Source organism: Taudactylus pleione, unplaced genomic scaffold (genome assembly GCF_031769625.1).
Source record: "Taudactylus pleione unplaced genomic scaffold, aTauple2 ptg000172l, whole genome shotgun sequence".
Classification (NCBI taxonomy): Eukaryota; Metazoa; Chordata; class Amphibia; order Anura; family Myobatrachidae; genus Taudactylus; species Taudactylus pleione.
The window spans coordinates 3,465,002-3,477,289 of NW_028284574.1; positions in this window are offsets into that span (position 1 = coordinate 3,465,002).

Genomic DNA, 12,288 nt, shown 5'->3' on the forward strand with positions numbered 1-12,288 from the left:
GCCCCCATTCCACTTAGTTCTTTCCCTGCCGCCCATTCCACATAGTGAATATCCCATTCCAAATGGCGCTCATCCCATTCCACATGGTGTTTTCAAGGCCCCCCATAACACTAAGTGCTTCCCTGCTGCCCATTCCACTTATTGTTTTCCCTGCCCCATCCCTTATAGTGCTAACCGCTGCCCCCCACTGCACATAGTGCTTATTCCATTCCACATAGTGCTTTCCCTGTTCCCCATTCCACATAGTGCTTATCCCATTCCACATAGTGCTTTCCCTACTGTACATTCCAATTAGTGCTTTCCATGCCACCCATTCCACTTAGTGCTTTCCCTGCTGCCCATTCCACATAGTGCTTATCCCATTCCACATAGTACTTTCCCTGCCACCAATCCTCTTAGTGCTTATCCCATTCCACATAGTGCTTTCCATGCCACCCATTCCACATAGTGCTTACCCCATTCCACATAGTGCTTATCCCATTCCACATAGTACTTTTCCTGCCGCCCATTCCACTTAGTGCTTTCCCTGCCCACCATCCCACATAGTGCTCTCCCTGCTGCCCATTTAACATAGAGCTTATCCCATTCCACATAGTGCTTATCTCATTCCACATAGTGCTTTCCCTGCCACTCTTTGTACATAGTGTTTATCCCATTCCACATAGTGCTAATTCCCTTTCACATAGTGCTTTCCCTGCTGCCCATTCCACATATTGATTATACCATTCCACATAGTGCTTTCTGTGCCCCCATTCCACTAAGCGCTTATCCCTTTCCACATAGTGCTATACCTGCCCCCATTCCACATAGTGCTTATCCCATTCCACATAGTGCTTTGGCTGAAGCCCAGTCCACTTAGTGCTTATCCCTTTACACATAGTAATTTCCCTGCCCTCACTCCAATTAGCGCTTTTCCCATTCCACAAAGTGCTTTCCCAGCCGCGCATTCCACTTAGTGCTTTCCCTGCCGCCGTTTCCACGCAGTGCATTCCATGCTGCCCATTCCACTTAGTGTATTCCCTGCCAACCATCCCACATAGTGCTTTCCCTGCTGCCCATTTCACATAATGCTTTTCCCATTTCACCTAATGCTTTCCATGATTCTCTTTCTATATAGTGCTTTCCCTGCCGCCCATTCCACATAGTGCTTATCACATTCCACATAGTGCTTATCCCATTTCACATAGTGCTTTCCCTGCTGCCAATTCCACATAGTGCTTTCCTCGCTGCCAATTCCACTTAGTGGTTTCCCTGCACCCATCCCACATACTGCTATCCCCTGCCCCCCATTCCACATAGTGCTTATGACATTTCACATAGTGCTTATCCCATTTCACATAGTGCTTTCCCTGCTGCCCATTCCACATAGTACTTTCCCCGCTGCCAATTCCACTTAGTGCTTTCCCCTGCCCCCATTTCACATGGTGCTTATCCCATTCCACACAGTGCTTTCCCTGGTGCACATTCCAATTAGAGCTCTCCCTGCCACCCATTCCACTTAGAGCTTCCCTGCTGCCCATTCCACATAGTGCTTATCCCATTCCACATAGTGCTATCCCTGCCCCATTCCACTTAGTGCTTATCCCATTCCACATAGTGCTTTCCCTGCCACCCATTCCACATAGTACTTTTCCTGCTGCCCATTCCACATAGTGCTTTCCTTGCTTCCCATTCCACATATTGCTTATCCCATTCCACATAGTGCTTTCTCTGCCCCCATTCCATTTAGTTCTTATCCCATTCCACCGAGTACTTTCTCTGCTGACCATTCCACTTAGTTCTTTCCCTGCCACCCATTCTACATAGTGCTTATCCCATTCCACATTGTGCTCATGCCATTCCACATGGTGCTTTACCGGCTCCCCATTCCACTAAGTGCTTTCTCTGCAGCCCATTCCACATATTGCTTTCCCTGACCCCTATTCCATATAGTGCTTATCCAATTCCACATAGTGCTATCCCTGCCCACCATCCCACATAGTGCTTATTCCATTCCACGTAGTACTTTCCCTGCCCCATTCCACATAGTGCTTATCCCATTCCACATAGTTCTTTCCCTGCCGCAATTCAACTTAGTGTTTTTCCCATTCCACATAGTGCTTTCCCTGACGTCCATTCCACTTAGTGCTTTCCCCATTCCACATAGTGCTTATCCCATTCCACCTAGTGCTTTCCCATTCACCCATTCCAAATAGTGCTTATCCAATTCCACTCAGTACTTTCCCTGTACCCATTCCACTTAGTGCTTATCCCATTCCACAAAGTGCTCATTCCATTTCACATAGTGCTTTCCCTGCCACCTATTCCACATAGTGCTTACCCTATTCCACATAGTGCTAATTCCATTTCACATAGTGCTTTCCCTGCCACCCATTCCACATAGTACTTTCCCTGCCACCCATTCCACATAGTGCTTTCCCTGTCCCCTATTCCACATAGTGCTTATCCCATTCCACATAGTGCTTTCCCTGATGCACATTCCAATTAGTGCATTCTCTGCTGACCATTCCACATAGTGCTTTCCCTGCCCCCCATTCCACATAGTGCTTATCCCATTCCACATAGTGCTTATCCCATTTCACATAGTGCATTCCCTGCTGCCCATTCCAAATAGTACTATCCCTGCTGCCCATTCCACTTAGTGCTATCCCCTGCCACCATTGTACATAGTGGTTATCCTATTCCACATAGTGCTTTCCCTGCTACACATTCCAATTAGTGCTTTCCCTGCCACCCATTCCACTTAGTGCTTTCCCTGCCGCCCATTCCACATAGTGCTTATCCCATTCCACATAGTACTTTCCATGCCACCCATTCCACATAATGCTTACCCCATTCCACATAGTGCTTATCCCATTCCACATAGTACTTTTCCTGCCGCCCATTCCACTTAGTGCTTTCCCTGCCCACCATCCCACATACTGCTCTCCCTGCTGCCCATTTAACATAGAGCATATCCCTTTCCACATTGTGCTTATCTCCTTCCACATAGTGCTTTCCCTGCCACTCTTTCTACATAGTGCTTATCCCATTCCACATAGTGCTAACTCCATTTCACATAGTGCTTTCCCTGCTGCCCATTACACATAGTACTTTCCCTGCTGCCCATTCCACTTAGCGCTTATCCCTTTCCACATAGTGCTATACCTGCCCCCATTCCACATAGTGCTTATCCCATTCCACATAGTGCTTTGGCTGAAGCCCATTCCACTTATTACTTTCACTGCCACCCATTCCACTTAGTGCTTATCCCTTTACATATAGTAATTTCCCTGCCCTCACTCCAATTAGTGCTTATCCCTTTCCACAAAGTGCTTTCCCTGCCGCACATTCCACTTAGTGCTTTCCCTGCCGCCATTTCCACGCAGTGCATTCCCTGCTGCCCTTTCCACTTAGTGCTTTCCCTGCCAAACATCCCACATAGTGCTTTCCCTGCTGCCCATTCCACATAGTGCTTATCCCATTTCACCTAATGCTTTCCCTGACACTCTTTCAACATAGTGCTTTCCCTGCCGCCCATTCCACATAGTGCTTATCCCATTCCACATAGTGCTTATCCCATTTCGCATAGTGCTTTCCCTGCTTCCCATTCCAAATAGTACTTTCCCCGCTGCCCACTCCACTTAGTGCTTTCCCTGCCCCCATCCCACATACTGCTGTCCCCTACCCCCATTCCACATAGTGCTTATGACATTTCACATAGTGTTTTCCCCTGCCCCCATTTCAAATGGTGCTTATCCCATTCCACACAGTGCTTTCCCTGGTGCACATTCCAATTAGTGCTCTCCCTGCCGCCCATTCCACTTAGTGCTTTCCCTGCTGCCCATTCCACATAGTGCTTTCCCTGTCCCCATTCCACTTAGGGCTTTTTCCATTTCACATAGTGCTTTCCCTGCCACCCATTCCACATAATACTTTCCCTGCTGCCCATTCCACATAGTGCTTTCCTTGCTTCCCATTCCACATATTGCTTATCCCACTCCACATAGTGCTTTCTCTGCATCCCATTCCATTAAGATCTTATCCCATTCCACCGAGTACTTTCTCTGCTGACCATTCCACTTAGTACTTTCCCTGCCACCCATTCCACATAGTGCTTATCCCATTCCACATAGTGCACATGCCATTCCACATGGTGCTTTACCGGCTCCCCATTCCACTAAGTACTTTCCCTGCTGCCCATTCCACATAGTGCTTTCCCTGACCCCAATTCCATATAGTGCTTATCCCATTCCACATAGTGCTATCCCTTCCCCCCATTCCAAATAGTGCTTATGCCATTCCACATAGTGCTTTCCCTGCCCCATTCCACATAGTGCTTATCCCATTCCACATAGTGCTTTCCCTGCCGCCATTCAACTTAGTGTTGTTCCCATTCCACATAGTGCTTTCCCTTCCGTCCATTCCACTTAGTGCTTTTCCCATTCCACAAAGTGCTTTTCCCATTCCACATAGTGCTTATCCCATTCCACCTAGTGCTTTCCCTGCCACCCATTCCACATAGTGCTTATCCCATTCCACTCAGTACTTTCCCTGCCCCCATTCCACTTAGTGTTTATCCCATTCCACATAGTGCTAATTCCATTTCACATAGTGCTATCCCTGACACACATTCCACATAGTGCTTACCCCATTCCACATAGTGCTAATTCCATTTCACATAGTGCTTTCCTTGCCACCCATTCCACTAAGTACTTTCCCTGCCACCCATTCCACATAGTGCTTTCCCTGTCCCCTATTCCATATAGTGCTTATCCCATTCCACATAGTGCTTTCTCTGATGCACATTCCAATTAGTGCATTCTCTGCTGCCCAATCCACATAGTGCTTTCCCTGCCCCCCATTCCACATAGTGCTTATCCCATTCCACATAGTGCTTATCCCATTTCACATAGTGCTTTCCCTGCCGCCCATTCCACATAGTACTTTCCCTGATGCCCATTCCACTTAGTGCTATTCCCTGCCCCATTGCACATAGTGCTTATCCCATTCCACATAGTGCTTTCCCTGCCCCCCCATTCCACATAGTTCTCATCCTATTCCACATAGTGCTTTTCCTGCTACACATTCCAATTAGAGCTTTACCTGCCACCCAATCCACTTAGTGCTTTCCCTGCCACCCATTCCACATAGTGCTTATCCCATTCCACATAGTGCTTTCTCTGCCCCCATTCGACGTAGTTCTTTCCCTGCCGCACATTCCACATAGTGAATATCCCATTCCAAATAGCGCTCATCCCATTCCACATGGTGTTTTCAAGGCCCCCCATAACACTAAGTGCTTCCCTGCTGCCCATTCCACTTATTGTTTCCCCTGCCCCATCCCTTATAGTGCTAACCCCTGCCCCCCACTGCACGTAGTGCTTATTCCATTCCACATAGTGCTTTCCCTGTTCCCCATTCCACATAGTGCTTATCCCATTCCACTTAGTGCTTTCCCTGCCGCCGTATCCACGCAGTGCATTCCATGCTGCCCATTCCACTTAGTGTATTCCCTGCCAACCATCCCACATAGTGCTTTCCCTGCTGCCCATTTCACATAATGCTTTTCCCATTTCACCTAATGCTTTCCCTGACACTCTTTCTATATAGTGCTTTCCCTGCCGCCCATTCCACATAGTGCTTATCACATTCCACATATTGCGTATTCCATTTCACATAGTGCTTTCCCTGCTGCCCATTCCACATAGTACTTTCCCCGCTGCCAATTCCACTTAGTGCTTTCCCCTGCCCCCATTTCACATGGTGCTAATCCCATTCCACACAGTGCTTTCCCTGGTGCACATTCCAATTAGAGCTCTCCCTGCCACCCATTCCACTTAGTGCTTCCCTGCTGCCCATTCCACATAGTACTTATCCCATTCCACATAGTGCTATCCCTGCCCCCATTCCACTTAGTGCTTATCACATTCCACATAGTGCTTTCCCTGCTGCCCATTCCACATAGTACTTTCCCTGCTGCCCATTCCACATAGTGCTTTCCTTGCTTCCCATTCCACATATTGCTTATCCCATTCCACATAGTGCTTTCTCTGCCCCCATTCCATTTAGTTCTTATCCCATTCCACCGAGTACTTTCTCTGCTGACCATTCCACTTAGTTCTTTCCCTGCCACCCATTCTACATAGTGCTTATCCCATTCCACATTGTGCTCATGCCATTCCACATGGTGCTTTTCTGGCTCCCCATTCCACTAAGTGCTTTCTCTGCAGCCCATTCCACATAGTGCTTTCCCTGACCCCTATTCCATATAGTGCTTATCCCATTCCACATAGTGCTATCCCTGCCCACCATCCCACATAGTGCTTATTCCATTCCACGTAGTACTTTCCCTGCCCCATTCCACATAGTGCTTATCCCATTCCACATAGTTCTTTCCCTGCCGCCATTCAACTTAGTGTTATTCCCATTCCACATAGTGCTTTCCCTGACGTCCATTCCACTTAGTGCTTTTCCCATTCCACATAGTGCTTTCCCCATTCCACATAGTGCTTATCCCATTCCACCTAGTGCTTTCCCATTCACCCATTCCAAATAGTGCTTATCCCATTCCACATAGTACTTTCCCTGTACCCATTCCACATAGTGCTTATCCCATTCCACAAAGTGCTCATTCCATTTCACATAGTGCTTTCCCTGCCACCTATTCTACATAGTGCTTACCCTATTCCACATAGTGCTAATTCCATTTCACATAGTGCTTTCCCTGCCACCCATTCCACATAGTACTTTCCCTGCCACCCATTCCACATAGTGCTTGCCCTGTCCCCCATTCCACATAGTGCTTATCCCATTCCACATAGTGCTTTCCCTGATGCACATTCCAATTAGTGCATTCTCTGCTGCCCATTCCACATAATGCTTTCCCTGCCCCCCATTCCACATAGTGCTTATCCCATTCCACATAGTGCTTATTCCATTCCACATAGTGCTTTCCCTGATGCACATTCCAATTAATGCATTCTTTGCTGCCCATTCCAAATAGTACTATCCCTGCTGCCCATTCCACTTAGTGCTATCCCCTGCCACCATTGCACATAGTGCTTATCCCATTCCACATAGTGCTTTCCCTGCCCCCCATTCCACATAGTGGTTATCCTATTCCACAAAGTGCTTTCCCTGCTACACATTCCAATTAGTGCTTTCCCTGCCACCCATTCCACTTAGTGCTTTCCCTGCCGCCCATTCCACATAGTGCTTATCCCATTCCACATAGTACTTTCCATGCCACCCATTCCACTTAGTGCTTACCCCTTCCCACATAGTGCTTATCCCATTCCACATAGTACTTTTCCTGCAGCCCATTCCACTTAGTGCTTTCCCTGCCCACCATCCCACATAATGCTCTCCCTGCTGCCCATTTAACATAGAGCATATCCCTTTCCACATAGTGCTTATCTCCTTCCACATAGTGCTTTCCCTGCCACTCTTTCTACATAGTGCTTATCCCATTCCACATAGAGCTAACTCCATTTCACATAGTGCTTTCCCTGCTGCCGTTTACACATAGTACTTTCCCTGCTGCCCATTCCACATATTGCTTATACCATTCCACGTAGTGCTTTCTGTGCTCCCATTCCACTTAGCGCTTATCCCTTTCCACATAGTGCTATACCTGCCCCCATTCCACATAGTGCTTATCCCATTCCACATAGTGCTTTGGCTGAAGCCCATTCCACTTATTACTTTCACTGCCACCCATTCCACTTAGTGCTTATCCCTTTACACATAGTAATTTCCCTGCCCTCACTCCAATTAGTGCTTATCCCATTCCACAAAGTGCTTTCCATGCCGCACATTCCACTTAGTGCTTTCCAAGCCGCCATTTCCACGCAGTGCATTCCCTGCTGCCCTTTCCACTTAGTGCTTTCCCTGCCAAACATCCCACATAGTGCTTTCCCTGCTGCCCCTTCCACATAGTGCTTATCCCATTTCACCTAATGATTTCCCTGACACTCTTTCTACATAGTGCTTTCCCTGCCGCCCATTCCACATAGTGCTTATCCCATTCCACATAGTGCTTATCCCATTTCACATAGTGCTTTCCCTGCTTCCCATTCCACATAGTACTTTCCCCGCTGCCCACTCCACTTAGTGCTTTCCCTGCCCCCATCCCACATACTGCTGTCCCCTACCCCCCATTCCACATAGTGCTTATGACATTTCACATAGTGGTTTCCCCTGCCCCCATTTCAAATGGTGCTTATCCCATTCCACATAGTGCTATCCCTGCCCACCATCCCACATAGTGCTTATTCCATTCCACGTAGTACTTTCCCTGCCCCATTCCACATAGTGCTTATCCCATTCCACATAGTTCTTTCCCTGCCGCAATTCAACTTAGTGTTTTTCCCATTCCACATAGTGCTTTCCCTGACGTCCATTCCACTTAGTGCTTTCCCCATTCCACATAGTGCTTATCCCATTCCACCTAGTGCTTTCCCATTCACCCATTCCAAATAGTGCTTATCCAATTCCACTCAGTACTTTCCCTGTACCCATTCCACTTAGTGCTTATCCCATTCCACAAAGTGCTCATTCCATTTCACATAGTGCTTTCCCTGCCACCTATTCCACATAGTGCTTACCCTATTCCACATAGTGCTAATTCCATTTCACATAGTGCTTTCCCTGCCACCCATTCCACATAGTACTTTCCCTGCCACCCATTCCACATAGTGCTTTCCCTGTCCCCTATTCCACATAGTGCTTATCCCATTCCACATAGTGCTTTCCCTGATGCACATTCCAATTAGTGCATTCTCTGCTGACCATTCCACATAGTGCTTTCCCTGCCCCCCATTCCACATAGTGCTTATCCCATTCCACATAGTGCTTATCCCATTTCACATAGTGCATTCCCTGCTGCCCATTCCAAATAGTACTATCCCTGCTGCCCATTCCACTTAGTGCTATCCCCTGCCACCATTGTACATAGTGGTTATCCTATTCCACATAGTGCTTTCCCTGCTACACATTCCAATTAGTGCTTTCCCTGCCACCCATTCCACTTAGTGCTTTCCCTGCCGCCCATTCCACATAGTGCTTATCCCATTCCACATAGTACTTTCCATGCCACCCATTCCACATAATGCTTACCCCATTCCACATAGTGCTTATCCCATTCCACATAGTGCTTTCCCTGCCCACCATCCCACATACTGCTCTCCCTGCTGCCCATTTAACATAGAGCATATCCCTTTCCACATTGTGCTTATCTCCTTCCACATAGTGCTTTCCCTGCCACTCTTTCTACATAGTGCTTATCCCATTCCACATAGTGCTAACTCCATTTCACATAGTGCTTTCCCTGCTGCCCATTACACATAGTACTTTCCCTGCTGCCCATTCCACTTAGCGCTTATCCCTTTCCACATAGTGCTATACCTGCCCCCATTCCACATAGTGCTTATCCCATTCCACATAGTGCTTTTGCTGAAGCCCATTCCACTTATTACTTTCACTGCCACCCATTCCACTTAGTGCTTATCCCTTTACATATAGTAATTTCCCTGCCCTCACTCCAATTAGTGCTTATCCCTTTCCACAAAGTGCTTTCCCTGCCGCACATTCCACTTAGTGCTTTCCCTGCCGCCATTTCCACGCAGTGCATTCCCTGCTGCCCTTTCCACTTAGTGCTTTCCCTGCCAAACATCCCACATAGTGCTTTCCCTGCTGCCCATTCCACATAGTGCTTATCCCATTTCACCTAATGCTTTCCCTGACACTCTTTCAACATAGTGCTTTCCCTGCCGCCCATTCCACATAGTGCTTATCCCATTCCACATAGTGCTTATCCCATTTCGCATAGTGCTTTCCCTGCTTCCCATTCCAAATAGTACTTTCCCCGCTGCCCACTCCACTTAGTGCTTTCCCTGCCCCCATCCCACATACTGCTGTCCCCTACCCCCATTCCACATAGTGCTTATGACATTTCACATAGTGTTTTCCCCTGCCCCCATTTCAAATGGTGCTTATCCCATTCCACACAGTGCTTTCCCTGGTGCACATTCCAATTAGTGCTCTCCCTGCCGCCCATTCCACTTAGTGCTTTCCCTGCTGCCCATTCCACATAGTGCTTTCCCTGTCCCCATTCCACTTAGGGCTTTTTCCATTTCACATAGTGCTTTCCCTGCCACCCATTCCACATAATACTTTCCCTGCTGCCCATTCCACATAGTGCTTTCCTTGCTTCCCATTCCACATATTGCTTATCCCACTCCACATAGTGCTTTCTCTGCATCCCATTCCATTAAGATCTTATCCCATTCCACCGAGTACTTTCTCTGCTGACCATTCCACTTAGTACTTTCCCTGCCACCCATTCCACATAGTGCTTATCCCATTCCACATAGTGCACATGCCATTCCACATGGTGCTTTACCGGCTCCCCATTCCACTAAGTACTTTCCCTGCTGCCCATTCCACATAGTGCTTTCCCTGACCCCAATTCCATATAGTGCTTATCCCATTCCACATAGTGCTATCCCTTCCCCCCATTCCAAATAGTGCTTATGCCATTCCACATAGTGCTTTCCCTGCCCCATTCCACATAGTGCTTATCCCATTCCACATAGTGCTTTCCCTGCCGCCATTCAACTTAGTGTTGTTCCCATTCCACATAGTGCTTTCCCTTCCGTCCATTCCACTTAGTGCTTTTCCCATTCCACAAAGTGCTTTTCCCATTCCACATAGTGCTTATCCCATTCCACCTAGTGCTTTCCCTGCCACCCATTCCACATAGTGCTTATCCCATTCCACTCAGTACTTTCCCTGCCCCCATTCCACTTAGTGTTTATCCCATTCCACATAGTGCTAATTCCATTTCACATAGTGCTATCCCTGACACACATTCCACATAGTGCTTACCCCATTCCACATAGTGCTAATTCCATTTCACATAGTGCTTTCCTTGCCACCCATTCCACTAAGTACTTTCCCTGCCACCCATTCCACATAGTGCTTTCCCTGTCCCCTATTCCATATAGTGCTTATCCCATTCCACATAGTGCTTTCTCTGATGCACATTCCAATTAGTGCATTCTCTGCTGCCCAATCCACATAGTGCTTTCCCTGCCCCCCATTCCACATAGTGCTTATCCCATTCCACATAGTGCTTATCCCATTTCACATAGTGCTTTCCCTGCCGCCCATTCCACATAGTACTTTCCCTGATGCCCATTCCACTTAGTGCTATTCCCTGCCCCATTGCACATAGTGCTTATCCCATTCCACATAGTGCTTTCCCTGCCCCCCCATTCCACATAGTTCTCATCCTATTCCACATAGTGCTTTTCCTGCTACACATTCCAATTAGAGCTTTACCTGCCACCCAATCCACTTAGTGCTTTCCCTGCCACCCATTCCACATAGTGCTTATCCCATTCCACATAGTGCTTTCTCTGCCCCCATTCGACGTAGTTCTTTCCCTGCCGCACATTCCACATAGTGAATATCCCATTCCAAATAGCGCTCATCCCATTCCACATGGTGTTTTCAAGGCCCCCCATAACACTAAGTGCTTCCCTGCTGCCCATTCCACTTATTGTTTCCCCTGCCCCATCCCTTATAGTGCTAACCCCTGCCCCCCACTGCACGTAGTGCTTATTCCATTCCACATAGTGCTTTCCCTGTTCCCCATTCCACATAGTGCTTATCCCATTCCACTTAGTGCTTTCCCTGCCGCCGTATCCACGCAGTGCATTCCATGCTGCCCATTCCACTTAGTGTATTCCCTGCCAACCATCCCACATAGTGCTTTCCCTGCTGCCCATTTCACATAATGCTTTTCCCATTTCACCTAATGCTTTCCCTGACACTCTTTCTATATAGTGCTTTCCCTGCCGCCCATTCCACATAGTGCTTATCACATTCCACATATTGCGTATTCCATTTCACATAGTGCTTTCCCTGCTGCCCATTCCACATAGTACTTTCCCCGCTGCCAATTCCACTTAGTGCTTTCCCCTGCCCCCATTTCACATGGTGCTAATCCCATTCCACACAGTGCTTTCCCTGGTGCACATTCCAATTAGAGCTCTCCCTGCCACCCATTCCACTTAGTGCTTCCCTGCTGCCCATTCCACATAGTACTTATCCCATTCCACATAGTGGTATTCCTGCCCCCATTCCACTTAGTGCTTATCACATTCCACATAGTGCTTTCCCTGCTGCCCATTCCACATAGTACTTTCCCTGCTGCCCATTCCACATAGTGCTTTCCTTGCTTCCCATTCCACATATTGCTTATCCCATTCCACATAGTGCTTTCTCTGCCCCCATTCCATT